Here is a 13321-nt window from a genome sequence, read left to right on the forward strand (position 1 = left end):
CCCTGATTTATGAAAGCATCCTGGGAGGTTCTTCCTAACTCAACGATGTAAACTCAAGGGAGTGGACTAGTGAGATGTCTCGGTCTGTCTGTGAAGAGGTAGGGGCACAGTTAGGTAACCTAAAAGGCACTGCTCTATTACACACCAGCCATCTAGGCGTTCGCTTTTTCAAGAATGTAATTGGATCCTTTGCAATCTTAGCCAGCTTGTCCACACATTAAAGTTTCTTTCTAAAGACTCCTTTCCCACAAACCTTCTACAACTTTCTTTTTAACATTCAGATTCTGTTCTGTTTTTCCTCTTTCCTACTCTGAAATACCCAGTCTCACATTAGGACAAAATAACTTTCTTTTCCCTCAAAAAAATGCATCTCTGTTTCTCATTCCTTCTCTTACCAAAAACACAATCCTACTTTGCATGCATACTAGAGATGTTGCCCTTTTTCTTTCTAATGGCATTAAACAGTTGTGAATAGTCTGTTACTGACAAATTTATGAATACATTTCATAATTCTTAAAAGTATATTTTCCTCATAGTACATTTCCAATGTGACACAAAACATGTTTACCATTAGACCCAAATATCTTTAGTTCCTCTGCTAAAGGAAGCCAAAAATGTATAAACCTGTTTTTAGTAATGTTTCAGTTTTTTATTTGGAGATAATCTAGATATTCAGTAAATTTGACTTAACTCATCATTTAAATTAACTTGGCAAAACCTCAAGGTTACAAGTAACCAAAAGACTTTGGAACCTGGTGAAAAGTTCACCTAGAAACTCTTACTCCATTTACATCTATTACATCTTTAAACCACTTTTTCTTAACAATCATGTTTCGATTACCTGCAAAAACTTCATTAGACATTATACAAAGGTAATCATCATCCTAAGTTATTTTTCTGGCCAACAAATTTTGTAGGAGATAACATGAACTTAATCAGTAAACCCAGACAGAATGAAAGGATTATATTTAATGCTGATAACTCTAAAGATATGCCTGTTTTAATTAAACCAAAAACCTTAAACTAGCTTTCGTTTACTAAAGATTAATCCTATATCATGAGAACTTGAATTTGAGTTATGTTTTTATATTTCCAAGAGCTTTAGGAATCTTTAATTTATATAAGCACTTAATTCTCTTCAAGCCAATCAAATAGAGCTCTTCTTCAAATCAATTATAGTAATATCATCCAGAGGTAGAAAACACCATATACCTACAACACATATACATAGATACAGATAAACATATAGACAGACACAAACAGACACCTTATAACTTCTCTTTAGAAATTTTAGCCATGAATCAGACACAATAATACAAAATTCACTAGTTATAAAAATGGTTGGATCCAAATTACGTTTCTGGCAGTTGGAAAAATTTAAAGTTACCTGCTCAGATAGCTAAAGCTTTTTTTTTTTTTAATATTTAAAAAGAGGGTCAAAGATAGAACCTTAAGAACATCTGTATTTAACAGAGGACTGCAGAAAACTCAGCTAGGAAGAAAGACTGAGAAAGCATGATCTTTATTAATTTATTTTTATTTTTTGGCCGCACCACATGGCTTGTGGGATCTTAGTTCCCCAACCCAGGCCTTGGCAGTGAAAGTGCTGAGTCCTAACCACTGGACTGCCAGGGAATTCCCTAAAGCTTTTTATTAATAGTAGTGAAGAAGACACTTAAGATTTTCCATTCGCCTAAGTTTCAAAATAACCTTTCCCCCTTTACTTTTTTCCTTCTGATAAGAATTACCTCCCTGAAGTTTTCATTTCAAGGAGATGGCCTAGATAAAAAAAAAAAAAAAAAAGAAGATAAGAGTTCTAGGTGAAGACCAGGTAGAACATTTACATCTCAAAGGCACAGAGAAAGAATGCAGGATCCTCCAATATGGACTTTTGTTCCCTAGGGCCAGAATGTTTACAACACCTACAAGTTGTTTGCCTTTGGAATGTTTTAGTAAATCCTTTCACAAAAGCTTCAGAAGGTTTTTCTTTCCCTCTGGGTACATAGTTTTCTTTTAGCTTAGGGGAGAAGGCTTTAAAAAAAAAAAAATTTCTATCAGGCTCTGAATATCAGCTTGAGATTTGGCCAACTTCTGATGCCAGAGCTACTTAAAACAAAACAAAACATAACAAAAAAATCCTTTCAAATATCTTGTTACTTTTTAGCCAGGACAAACAGTAAATAATTAAATAATTTTGGCAATACTGAATAATTCCCCTTCAAGAGGTGTCCCCAAAAAGGATGCAAAAGATATTTTCTTTTCCTCTGTCTACCTGGTATTACAGACAGAGATTCAGGAGAGCAGACTCTGGTAAGAATTCCCACCCTTTACTGACTTCTGCCAGGTTTTCCAGGATACAACATGCAGGCTATGAATAGGGTTTAAAGTAGAGAGTATAGCTATGATATCCACCAGAACTTGGCAAGATTTTTTTTTAATTTTAATTTTAGTTTTCCCTTGGCTGTTTAAAAGTATAACTGGTAGCAGTTTACCAGAGTGTCCCTCAGAGGCCCATCAGCTCTTGAAGGGGCCCACAGGGGGGCCCTCCTTTAGGGGGACAAATGGGAGCATTTGAGATGATGTTGAAGACTCTTCATAGAGCCTTTGAGGACTTTTCTTCCCAGTGCCCCAGCTGATTACAAGTGAGACATCAGTCCCTGGGCCAGCATTTTGATGATGCTTATGAGGGTGTGATGTAGAAGGCCCAGGTGTTGTTTTGGGGGGTGTCAGGACTTGGAGCTGTTGTAGCTGTAAGGCCAATAGCTTAGCAGATTTTTGCTTGTGGTCTTGTTCCAAAATACTTGCAAAGTGCTCAGCAATGGTCATGAATTCAGTCAAACCAGCAGCCTTCCATCCTATTTTCTGCCCTTTTATTAGTCCATTTATCTCAGGAGATAATTTCTTTACAAACAGGGCACCTAGAGCAGGTTGAGTGACCTCGTTTATTGAATGAAACCTGGAACGCCTTAGGAAAAGAGCTTCCAGACAGACTTTAAAATCTGCAACAGATTCATCTTTCTTTTGTTTACGTGTTTGAATAATAGACCAACCAATGTGGGTAGGGAAGACTTTAGGAATGGCTTTTAAAAGATTGGTTGCTATTTCTTGAGCTTTATTTTTTGGTCCATGAGGGGACCATGTTGAACACTGAGGATCTCCTCCTCAGGGTTATGTCATTATGCTTCGCACATCCATTTTTTGGCTTCATCAGGTCCTACCAGCATGTGCACAAGCTGACAAAGATCTGACAACCCAGGGTCATACACCCTGATAAAACCTCTAAACTCTTCAGAAAACTTTTGGGAATCCTCCCTAGGTTTAGAAAATTCTTTAACTATGGCCTTTAGTTCGGTGTGTAAAAGAGGAGTGAAAGATACCTAAAGAGGACCTCCTGAAACCTCAGGTGGTGTTATTTTAAAAGGCCGCTGTCTAATAGTCTCTTTGTAGTTGAAAGGCAGCTTAGGTGGAGGATTAGTAGAATATGAGCACCCTGGTAAAGGACAGAGGGGAGCCGGAGGAGTTGTGTCAGTTTTATTGCCTTTGTTTTGAAACTGAGCAGGACCCTGTGGGGCTCCTGGGCACGGAAGCCTTTCTGTGTCCCCTGTTTCTTGTTTGTAGGGAGCAGAGTCCAGCCTCCATGACCTTCCCTGCGTTCCAAAGGGCAGATTCAAACAGTTGCTAATCAGGGAAGGGAGGGGACGCAGAGACAAGGGAGGAGCAGTCAAGAAACAACAGTGCAGCCTTGGGGCAGGGTCCTGGTTCTGCCTCAAGCGATACACATAACAATATCTTTGAGCTCTTTATAGAACTAAAACTCCCAAGAATGGAAGATGTCAGCATTCTTAATTCCAGAGAAGACCACCTGAGGCCACATTAAAGGAACCAGAGAAGCTCATCAAGAGATTACCTGAGACCAGACTAAAGGAGTGCAGGCCCTGCACACACCCTAATCTTATCAGCAACCCCACCCTTGAACCATTGCTATAAAAACTTCCCACCAAATCCTCCCAGGTTGGGACCCACAGTTTTCGAGGGCAGGAGCCCGCTGTGTCCCCGTCTGCCTGGCAAAGCATTAAAGCTCTTCTCTTCTACTTTACCCAAAACTCTGTCTCTGAGATTTGATTTAGCACCGTGCACACAGGCCGAGTTTTCAGCATCAGTTTTAGGTACCTCTTGGGTCTCTAATTTTCCATTAGTCTTTTGCAACAGGTTTTTCGTTGAGGCTATTTTGGAATCTTGAAGCCTTTTGGATGTTTCTGCACACCAACTAAAATAGGTATCCCATTCTGTTTGTTTAATTCAGGAACCCTTGCTTTCAACTGCACTTCTTAAATGAACAATCTTGTCTAATTGGAACATTCCCCATAATGGCCATTGTAATACTAGATTGTCTTTAGTAAGATTTTGCCATTTCTGTAGATATTTATAGCTTCTGGGACCATAGTTCTTAGACATAAAATAAGCACCTGTGCCAGAGATGGCATGCCCAACTCTTTGGAACTTAAGCATTCATTTTATTATCGTTAATTTATTTATTTATTTTAGCTAAACCTTTGGGTCTCTTGGAGCCAAACTAATACCTAAAAGGGATGTGCCTTTGGGTTGGGAAACTGTGTCATGTTTTGCAGTGTACCTCATTGCACAGAAATTTTCTCGAGATTGGCAGGTCAATGTCAATCTAACCCATTCCATGACCAACTTAACCTAACATGGGTGTGTTAGGGGTGAGCACTCTAACACCTTTTAAATGCTTGACTCGTGTACATTTCTGTGGCTTTCTGGTTTCTGAGATGCCCATTAGCAATAGCCTCTACTTCAGGTGCACATTAACATACCAGCATTATCACGGAGATGTTACTGTGGAATGGCCAATAGAAGCCCCTGTGTACACCAACAGCAGTTCCGATGGAACTGGGGGCTGGGGAAAGAACTGAAACAGCAGATCCCAAAGAAAGGGAACTGCAGGCTGATTCCAGACAAATGAGGAACTCCAGACTAAACTGCCAGCAGTTCCCAATGTGGAATCTAGGGACAGAACCAAAGGCTGAGGTTTTCCAATCAAATGGAAAACTGTGGACTGAACCAAAGGCTAGGGTGTTGGGTTCTGGATGGGACCATCTGCTCACTCATGCTGACCTGCCCTGCACTGCAAAGCCAGTTAGATCAGGAGCTTGACACAAAGAGAACAGAGCTCAGAACCAAGAAGAACTTACCCACAGCCCTCAGAAATGGTGAGAAAGACAGAACTCAGAAGAGTTTGCGGTTACTATGCCTCTGTTTCTCATTGTCCCTGAAGCCACTGGAAGTCTCCTTCGACTCCACCATTGCCACCAAGTCTGTTAAAAAACAAAATTCAACGGAGTAAATTTGAAGATCTAATTTGCTTAATTTCATGATTCATGAATTGGGCAGCATCCCATCTTAGCAGATAGAAAGGAGCTCTAAGGAGCTGTACAAAATGGAAAACTTCTACAGGCAGAAGGAGGCAGGGCAAGGAAGCTATTCTAGTGAAGAATGGATTGTTTCAGGCAAGGTCACCTTCCTTTGGGGAAAGGCAGGGGGCTTTCAGGCAGATTACCTCATTAATACTGACCAGATAATTCCAGATTGACTGATTAAAGGTCACATTCCTGGGAGAGGCTGAAACTGCAATTAGGTTGGGTATGAAGTCTTGGTTTGCTGACTTGGGACTTAGCACAGGCAACTCCGTTTTGGGCCTGTTGTTTCTTTTTTTGACATTTCAACTGTGTTTTCTCAGACTCATGGCACAGAAAGATTTCTGCCTACTTTACATGGCAAAATGTATATATCTGTCCTGTCTCTGGCACCTTACCTTTCCCTTAAATTTGCACATGGCAAGGAAATCACGCAGATAAAGGGATTAAGATGCAATAACTTAGGTAAGGGGGGAGGCTTCAAAAGGATATGATCTGAGCTGGCTCCTATGATCTATATAAAAATAACATTCATCATGGTAGACTTGCATTTTAAAAAACACATAAAAAATAAATATTTGCTGCATATTTTATCTCCGGGGCCTGACAAAGTAACTGCAGCACTTTGTGTTCCCAAAATTTGACCATGCTAAGTTCTAGAAGCTTTTAAAAGATACCCAAGACATAAAGAGTTCACACCTGCACTTGGAGTTCAACCAATGAAAACATTTAAAGAGAATTTCCAGGGCAGTACATGAAGCACAAATGACGAAGCTTAATGCAGACCAGCACACGTATATGAAATTTCTTATTTTTAAGCCAGGATAGTATGTTTTCTTAATTGAAGATAGAAAATTTTTAAAATACTGCATTTCTTCTCTGTGCTAGGCATGTGTACTATCTCATTTAACCTATTCAAACACACAGAGGGTAGGTATCTAAACAATACCTGCTTCTCTAGATGAGGGAGCTGAGGTTTGGAGAGGTAATTAATTTGTCAAGGGTTATCACAATACCAAGAGCTAGGGCCAGAGTCTCATCTGCTCTCTTAAACCCCACTCCAGACCACTTTGGACCACATCACAGCTACCTCCCAGCGCAGAGTTTCTCATTTTAGTTGCAGGGTGTTAAAGTCCTCCAAGGTAGAGAGGCTGCCTAATAGTGGATATAAAACCTGTTAGTATGACGAGCTCACTCTGGTCTAGACTGACCTTTCTGGTTTTGGGCACCAAAATATTGCATCCTGGGAAATCACTCAGTCTCTGTTTGAAAAAGAAAAATTTTGTGCACCAGTAAACCCCTCGGTTGCAGGCAAACTGGGACAGTTGGTCACCCTACCTGTAGTTTTCCCACATATGTAGGGGCAGAGTCAATCCTAACATCTGCTTCTTTAGCATCATTCTCCCATGTCCCCACCACAGCCTACATCTGATCCCCTAGGGCCTAGCTAAAGCTCAGAGCCAAAAATAGCCCCTAAACATAGTAGAAACTCAACATATATTTGCTGAATTTGTGTCCATGTTTGTCCAGCCTCCCAGTTCATGGACCATGGTGTTTTGCCTCTAGTCAATGTTCATCAGCGTTTACTGAATCATATATAGATGAAATCAGTCTGTAAGAAACAGTAATGGCAATCTTAAAGAAATAAAGAAGGTTCCAAGCAAGGGAGAGCTCTGTCTCTACAACTTGATGATGGTAGAGGACTTGGGGGTCAATTGCACATTTATGAATATCACATCTCTCTCTGCTAGAAGATCAATTGGTGGAGCCACATTTCCTCTCCTGGGCAGCAGCCTCCCCAAATCACTGCTCGACTGCCAACACCAACTGGGCTTCCAAAGGAGCAAAGGTCAAGGTAGGTGCACCAAAGACTGTTCTAGAAAACATTTCTCATGTCTCAGGCAATGTGCTAATAATTAGCCCATTTAATACTTGCAACAACATGACACTATTACTATTATTATTCCCATCCTGTGGATAAGTTGACTAAAGCTTCTAACGGGACTGAATCCAGAAGCCAAGCTCTTAGGCACAAGGACATAGTACGTTCCATGTTATCATACAGTTGATGTACATGCCATGCGTAATAATGTGGTACCTCACTGATTTCTGTTGTCTTTGGGGTGTCCATATAATAACCAGAATAGTTATTTTCTGGTAACTGACAGATGTTAGGGAGTAAAAGATAATGTAAACAGATCTTTGTATATTTAAGGTGGATTAAGTTTGCTTGTTCTTTCTTCTGATTTTTGAAACTTTGTGCTTGGAATTTGTAGATCTGAACCTGTGCCAAACACTGTAAGCAGTGTTCCTATACCTGCATCTGCAAGTATTTGCAAACTTAAAAATGCTTCCCTCGAAAGGCCCTAAATATGCCCTTCTGAAAAAAAAAAAAATCCCACGTCTTTGTCAAATGTCCCTCCTTTCTTTCCCTTGCCCTCCCTTTTCTCTCCTTTTATGTGAATTGGATGTTCTTGTACCAATATACCTAATTGAGGGAATCAAGCAAAATGTAAATATAGATGAAGCCATACTCCTTGAGTATAATATCCTTAACTACTATAATTATAGAGAACATATTGGAATTAGCTGAATCCTACAGGAAATACTTCTTTAAACTTCTCTAATTTAACCTTAGAAATGCATAGAATCAAGAAATTTTAACACTAGAGAGAATCTTAGAAATAATCTAGTTTGGTGGTTTTCTACCTTTGGTCTACAGAGCCCTGGGAGCCTGATTAGCGAGTGACCAGCCAACAGGGTCCCATCAAGGAACAGTGACAGGTAACGGTCAAATAGGGGCTCCTGCTCATCTTCAATGAGCACTGATGGCATATGTTGTGAGCTGACCCACCCAGCACGTATTGCAACCCCTTTCTAGCTGGCCTCCTGTCCTGCACAGTGCCTGGGTTCAGTCAAGCAACACACAGGTACAAGTGAGCTACATGAAAAGGCAGCCATAGGCTGGGGGCTCAGATCTTCTGGCAAGGACAATGGCAGCATCATTAGGCAGAGCTGTGTAGAGTTTCTGGATTCCAGTCTATAGTGTGGTAGGTATCAAGTGATGGGCAAGTGACAATGTGGCTTCCACCAGAATAGGGGCATGGTGGAAAATTCTCTAGCTGCTTTGTTCCTGGATGGGAAATATGCATGCCCAGCTGTCCAGCCTTCCAGAGACTCTGTAGGCTAACTTGTACCTTTTATTAAGCTCTTCCTACCTGAACTGACTACAGTAGATTTGGTGGTTGCAACCAAAAACCCAGACAAATTTGCTTTTATGTCTTGATGTAGTGTTTCCTTATGATTTTATTTAACCAAAGAATTCTGGGAGGAAGAAAATGTGACAACTACAGATTCTATCAGCTGCCTATCAGTTCTGATTCTATCAGTTCTTTTATATACAAAGAACTTGGGGTTCAGAGAAGTGAAGCTATTAGTGGTAAAGCTGAGTTTAGAATCCAATTCTCATGATAGGCTCACCAAGTGATGTTCCAGAAAGTGACCTTGGCAAACCAGATCCCATTCAATTGCCCAGTCCTTAAGAATCACCTAGGTGGCCTTTGTCTGGCCCTTCCTGCACACTTTTTAAAAAGCTCCAGTTTTACAAATGAAAATATTGTTTCCTTTTACATTTCAAAAGTTTTCAAATGTCCTGCTGTAGACTATCAAATCTTATTATTTTGTGACTGTCTCCATTATTCTAATAAAATGTGATTCGTATTCCTCAGATTTCTCCTTTCCAAAAGTATTAAGATATTTGGGGACAGTTCCTAGAATGTTACATCAATTTTTTTTTTTAATTAAAAAAAATTTTCCAAAAGGTGTATCTATGTCAATATGACCAAAATGGTGCAGGTCTTTCAGATTATAGTACTGTATCACAGACGGAATCTGAGATTATATACTATATCATAGCTAAGAGCATGAGTTCTGGTACCTGGGGCATGTTATCTACCCTTGTTAAGATCTCAATTACCCTATCTGAAAAAAACAAGAGTGATAATCATACCTACCCATCTCATGGGATTGTTGTAAGAACTACATGGAATCCATGCAAAAACTGCACCATGCCTAGCACATAATATATGCTTAATAAGAGTTAGCTGCTATATTTTTCTTCTTCTCCTTCTCCTCCTCCTCCTTCTTCTTCTCCTTATTAAAACAAAATCTTAACTATGATAGGGAAAATTCCAGAGAAAATTGCTTCCTGTCTTCCAATCCCAAACTCCTTTCAGATTTCAAAAGGAACTGCCCCAGAGGGCATTTAGTTATTTGTCCCAGCGTCTGCTGGTACCTTTTTTTCTGCCCAGGAATGAGGGGGAAGGGAGCAGGAGCAGCTGGCCGACACACTCTACATTAGATACCACCCACATCATGCAGGCTGTCACAGTCCGTGGAAACCTCATGCTGGAAGCCCATCTCTCAGAGAACCTTCCATTTTCCCGGCATCATGAAGAAAATGGCTGACATATTCCAGAGTTTGCAAAGTGCTTCGCTGAAGAGTTTGACTTGATCCAAAAAAACACCTTCCGAGGAGGCAGGCTGGACAGATGTCTTTACTCTCTGACTTTTCAGGGTGCACATTTAAGCTGGCAGATGGCACACTGGGAGGTACATGACTGGTCACTGGCACATTTATATCTTCTGTCTTTAGTCCAGGACTCTTTAGAGATTTATATACAAGTAACATTTGAATAATACATTTGAATAGCCAATTCTAAACCAATTTATAAATCATAGGTTGTACATTTCAAAACCAAACAGGCCAGTAATCTAAGTGTGTGAGTCAAGTCTGGTGTAAGGCAATAGGCAGGGTGGTTTCTGAGAGCATCTAAAATTCCCTACCTCCCTGAAAACATTCACCTTCAAGAGTCGTTAATGTGCAGGCTTACTGTCACTCTTACACACTGCTGCTGGGGATAAAAAATGGTACCACCGCTTTGGAAAACAGTTTGGCACTTTTTAAAAAGCAAAAAAAAAAAAAAAAAACAACCCCCACCTACCATATGATGTAGTCATTTCATGCTTGGGTATCTACCCAGGAGAAATAAAAGCATACATCCAGATAAAGACTTGAACACAAATACTCAGAGTAGTGTTATATGTAATAGGCAAAAACTGGAAACAATTTAAATGTCCATCAACAGGTGAATGAATAAACATATTGTGGTATATCCACAATGGAGTTCTACTCAGCAGCAAATAACAAACTATTAAAACACACAACAACATGGAAGGACCTCATAATAATTATGCTGAGTGAAAGAAATTCTAGAAAGTACAAATTAATCTAGAGAAAGCAGGTGAGTTTACTGAACCTAGGGATGGGCAGCAAGGAGGAGGGCACAGAGGGTAGGAAGGAATAGAATACAAGAAAGCACAAAGAACCCTTTGAGGGTGATGAATTTTTTCATTATCTTGCTTGTGATGATGGTTTCATGGGTGTATACAGAGGTCAAAATTTGACACTATAAATATGTGCAATTTATTATATGGCAATTGTATCAGTTTGCTAGGGCTGCTATAACAAAGTATTGATACCAGAAACTGAGTGGTTTAAACAACAGAAATTTATTTTTCCATAGTTCTGAAAACTAGAAGTTCATGATCACGGTGTAGGTAGGGTTGGTTCCTTCTGAGGGCTGCGAGGGGGAATCTGTTTTGTGACTTTCCGCTACCTTCTGGTGGTTTGCTGACAAACATTGGTGTTCCTTGGCTTGTAGAAGCATTACCCTGATCTCTGCCTTTGTTTTCACTTAGTGCTCTCCCCATGTGCATGTATGTCCAAATTTCCCCATTTTATAAGGACTCAGTCATTTTGGATTAGGGGCCCACCCTACTCCAGAATGACTAATCTTAACTAGTTACATCTGCAATGACCTTATTTCCAAATAAAGTCACACTCTGAGGTCCCGGAGGTTAGAACTTCAACATATGAATTTGTGGAGACACAATTCAACTCATACTAGCAATTATAGCTAAATAAAACTGTTTAGAAAAAAACAAAAAAACCTACCAAACCAGTTAAACTCAAATTCAACCATCAATTTTATGTAAGAGTTGAACTTTTCCCCTTTTTTTCCTAAAATTAAGTCACCTTTTTAAGTGTGAACATGGTACTCATGCTCTCGCGCTCTCTCTCTCTCTCTCTCTCTCTCTCTAGTTTACACTACTCCATGTTGTTGTGGGGTGATTCAGTTCTCTTATCCTTTTTTTTTCTCCCCTCACTTTTAACTCATGAAATTTCTCAGGAACCTTCTTTCTTGGAATGTGCTGAGACATCATGTGGCCTTTACCCGGTGAGAAGACATCATTTCTACATCGAAACCACCCCATTTTTCTCTCATTAGTTCCAAATACTTTAAGTGGTACTGCTTGGCATGAACGTGATCATAAACACAAACATAAACACAAACACTGGCACTAGATGGCATTTTTCTTCATTCAATTATAAGGATGCTATTCAAATGATTCAGAATATCCTTATATTAATTTTTCAGATTATTATTGGAATTCAAACAAATAAAATTTTCTTATAGGTATTTTCTTACCTAGCAGACTCCTGAGGGTATATCCACAAAATCCTAGGGGGCCTGAGGATCCCAGTTAAATTTATACTACTGCTAGAGAAAGATTCCTGACCTAAAAATCAAAGAACGAGATTTTAGGTTTAGTGCTCCTATTAACCAGCAGTGTGACCTTGGATAAGGGTTTAAATCCACCCAAACTTCTCAGGTGCTCTTGAGGTACATGGAAATGTTAGCATTCTTGAGACTTGAGTTTGCTCATCTGTGAAATGAAAGGGCTGAGCCAGATTATCTCTAAGGTTCTTTTCAGCCCTCAAATCCTATGGTACTTGCTGAACTGAATTGCAATACAGCCTCGTTTCTAACGACAAGCCTAAGTCACCGCTTACATATCGCACATCTCTCTGTGGTTTTTTCGTCTCCCAAAGTCACAAAACTCAAAAACCAAGTCCCTTTTCCAAAAGACTGTGTACAGTGCAAGGTTTGGGCAGTATACAGACTCAAGGGTACAATGTGAATCAAACTTCAGAGAAATAAGGATTTCATTAGATGATCGGTCTGGTAGGACAGTAGTTAGTTATCCATGAAAATGGAATACAGGCAATGTTTTACCAGAAGAGACTGTTAACATGTTCAGAGATATAAAGTGTGAACGTCTCTGTTATAAAATGGAGTGCAGTCAAAAATGCAGACAAACTGGACAGAGGAAGGTGTTGGATGAAATGTAGGGAAATTCTGTGAGCTTCCGTGTTTCTGCAGGATGTGTATAAACCACTTGTGTCTACTCTGCCTGACAATCTTTCTCTTATAGCCTGGTAGGCCCCTAGGACTAAAAGTAAATGTGGATATTAAATTTATGGTAATAGGGGCACTGAATTCCAGTGCAGTAGTCTCTAAGCATTTTCTTATGAGGAAATATTCTGAACTTCTTTAAAGTTTTATGGTTACTGAAAGAAAAAGGATGTCAATGAAAGAAGGAGTTCAAGCTGCTATTGGGGCAGCTGACAGTCACCTCTCCGTGCTTCAAGTTCTCTGGGAACTTCGGGAAGGCAATATGGTGAGGGTAATCAGGTTAGCCATCCACCAAGAACAGTTTTAAGAGGAAGTGAGAGGAGAATATAGCCAATATTTTATAATAACTATAAATGGAGTATAACCTTTAAAAATTGTGAATCACTATATTGTCCATCTGTAACGTATACTATTATACATCAACTATACTTCAATTTTAAAATTTTATAATAATTTAAAAAAGGAAGTAAGAATTGGAAAGCCCTGTCTAGCAGCTGTTCTATGTGTGTTTTGTTTGCTGTAATTATGGCCTCTTCCTTGCTGTATGACCCTGAGTCCGTCATGTCC

General features: G+C 39.7%; 1 long non-coding RNA gene across 1 annotated transcript in view; it reads right to left on the reverse strand.

Moving 5' to 3' along the window:
- Nucleotides 1–5223: 5223 nt before the first annotated feature.
- Nucleotides 5224–13321, reverse strand: part of LOC133094813 (uncharacterized) — a 399443-nt gene continuing 391345 nt past the window's right edge. Inside the window, exon 4 of the long non-coding RNA XR_009701509.1 lies at nucleotides 5224–5336. This is a non-coding gene — a long non-coding RNA (uncharacterized LOC133094813). The remainder of the gene's footprint in view (nucleotides 5337–13321) is intronic.

This window comes from Eubalaena glacialis, chromosome 7 (assembly GCF_028564815.1).
Source record: "Eubalaena glacialis isolate mEubGla1 chromosome 7, mEubGla1.1.hap2.+ XY, whole genome shotgun sequence".
NCBI lineage: Eukaryota > Metazoa > Chordata > Mammalia > Artiodactyla > Balaenidae > Eubalaena > Eubalaena glacialis.